The following is a 3023-nucleotide window of genomic DNA, read 5'->3' on the forward strand; positions in this document are numbered from 1 at the left end:
TCTGTATTTCTGTCTGTAAATCATTAATATGGGACCTCATCAGGATTCAATTTACCTACATACCAAAAAACCGCAACACCAACCCACCGACGTCTTGTGTCATACTGGACTTCAGCACCACATTTTATTTCATGTGGTCAAGGCCAACCAAGAACATAATGGAATAAAATATGGTACGAAAAGAAAACTAATCAGGAAGGAAAGCAATACGTAGGTGCAGAATGCACGAATGTACGGTCTCTCATGCGTGCCTTTATCATCCAAAATATCCAGGAGACCGAAGCAAACACCTCATACCCCAAAAGCAAAAGAGTCTTTCATTTACACAGTTTATAAAAGCAGTAAAAGCAGGTCCCAGCCTGGACATTTAGGACAGCATCCAACACAAGCAGATTTCCAGTTATTTTCATTAAAATCCTGGATACTGACTCAAGTTGCAGGGACCCAGGGCCAGGCAGCTCGGGCATCTAATACAACCTCAGGCAAATGGCTCCTGATTTTAAGTTAACTCCACCTCCACAACCCAGCGAGCCTGAATTATTCTGAGAACGTTACGCAGTCAGATGCGCTCACCAGCTGAACTGTAACTAGCTTCGAAGAGATGACATTCATCTGAGGTGTTAACGCACTCCAAGATTTCTTGATTGAATCTTGACTTAAATTTTAACAAGCACATGCAACAGGTTTACGGTATGTGTTTGACAGAAAACTTACAAGTATATCATGCGTGTATTTAATTCTGTTTTCTGGCTGTGCACGTTTCAGTTATGAATATTGCCATTTTGTTGCAGCCAGATTTTGGGGAGAAGGAAGCGATGATTACCTGAACTAGAAACAACCCTCCCAAAGCATAGTGCAAGATGTGGCTGACTCTGCAGTGTGCACAGGAGCAAGGCAGCACACTGCGCTCACCGCACACCTCTCTCTCTGCTGCAAGAAAACCAGAACGCCTGTGTTTTGCTCACTGTTTGTTATTTGCAGCAGGCAGACGAAGGGATGCGATGCAATGCAATAGAAGTACAGCTGTGCCTCACTCCCCCCACTCATCTGGCATTTCAAGTGACTTGATTTTTTCATTCTTTGGCAAGGCTGAAGAATTCAAATAACATCAAGTTAAATACACATATACCTCGTGAAAACTACAGCCGTCTTCCTTGCTGCTGCTTTATACAACTAGGAACACAACGTTCTGCCAAGAGCAAGAAAAATGCTTACGATTCAAAGGAGATTGTCGAGTACCTATGGAGGGGTATCTCAGGGGCTGAGGCAAGAAGGATGGTGCCAGCTGGAAGCTCAGTCTCAGGAATCGTTCAAAGGGAACGACGGCACGGAGAGATTTGCAGCCATTTCTCTAACTGCTTTCCCAGATGAGGGCATCTCAGATGAAGCTGTACAGGGTGCATACAAGGTCATTTTTCTAGCTGGTCAGAATATTCCTGGAAGGAATTACTGGAAATGAATATCAATGTACATACAACTGCACCACGGGGCACTCATCACACATCAGTGTCAGACACTATTTAAATGCAAACTGGCTTAACATTGACATTTCTCTGCGCTCCCAGCACAGAACTGAGGACATGTCTGCTTTCATTTATTTAAACTTTGCACCGCCTGTATTAAAACCAGGTATTTATCCCAGCGCATGAGACAGTGAGTGTTGCACGATAGCTAAACATTTTAATACGCGCAGCTGAATTCAACCATAATGAATTCAAAGCTTTTAATGTTGGAAAGTTGCACAAAAATTGCTGAAGGCAGTGACACTGTTCCACCACTGCTCTCCCCTGCCCCATTTCACAAAACCTGTATTTACTTTAAAAAAGCTAAGCTCTTCGAAACACTTGCCACCTTGATCTTTCTCTCTCCCTCTCCACTTTTATGTTCACTTGCCACATTCACACCGTATCAGTGACTTCACTGGCCGTTATTTGCCACTCAGGCTAAAAGTTCCTCCTCCCTCCCCTGTGATGACGGTGCTCCCCCTCGATGTGGCATCCACACGCCAAAGCCCAGCTGGGGTCGCTGACTCCTGGCTGCAGCCCAGCTAGTGTGCCCTGGGAAGCTCCACAGACTTCAGGAGTTCACCAGGAGCTGGAAAGTCTTCTACTCCAGCAGGGCCCCGCCTTTGCCGCCACAGGCCACTTTATGAGCTCTGACATGGTGGAAGGTGCCGGTATCAGCACAAGGGAAGTCGCTCAAGAATCCATCAATCTGCTGCGGGACTACCTGGCCTCTCACCCAGGAGAGCCCAGCCAGCATCTCGCCAGCACAGCTGGGAGTGCGGGACACTGACACAGACCAGTTCCGACACAGCTTCCCTCCAAGTAACCGGCTTCTCACTCTAACATACCCCTCTGGATGCGAGGTTCCTCTGGCCGCTTAATGAAGCATCAGCTGTCTGAACCTTAACTTTGAAGCGAAAGAACAGCACCTGACTCAACAGCAAAGAGTTTGCCCAAGCAGCCACAGTAAACCTCACCGATAAAAGTCAATGTACAACTCAATGTGAGCTGTCAGATGCGATTAGGGCAGAGGGAAAACCACCAAAAACAACCAACCAACAAAAAAAATAATCAGGGTGGTGTTAACATCCTCTCCCACATCTTCTGCTTCTCACTTGTTCCTTTGGCAGGCACTGGAGAATCACTGATGGAGAATGGTGTTGCCTACCTGGAGCTCGGATGGACCAGGCTCTGCAAGGAAACTTTGCACTCTAGTTCAAAAGCGGTACCGCAAATTCTGGAAGAACCACCCCGCAGATGGCTATTAAACACAGAGATACAACTTCTGGCTTCAGAAGCTGTCCAATCAAAAGCCAAAACAACATTGTAAGAAATATCACAACATGCTTGTCCTTACGTACGTTATTCACTAGAGAAAGAGATCACTACGCAGCGGTTTAGTCTGAGCCACCGTGTCCTACTGCAGGACCAGAGGGACAGTGCTGATGGTCTCCTGTCAACATGCAAAAACCTCCACAGGTGAAGGATGAGCCAGCTGGGATTTTCTCACTTCACTGA

This window comes from Falco rusticolus, chromosome 12 (genome assembly GCF_015220075.1).
Source record: "Falco rusticolus isolate bFalRus1 chromosome 12, bFalRus1.pri, whole genome shotgun sequence".
In the NCBI taxonomy this organism is placed as follows: domain Eukaryota; kingdom Metazoa; phylum Chordata; class Aves; order Falconiformes; family Falconidae; genus Falco; species Falco rusticolus.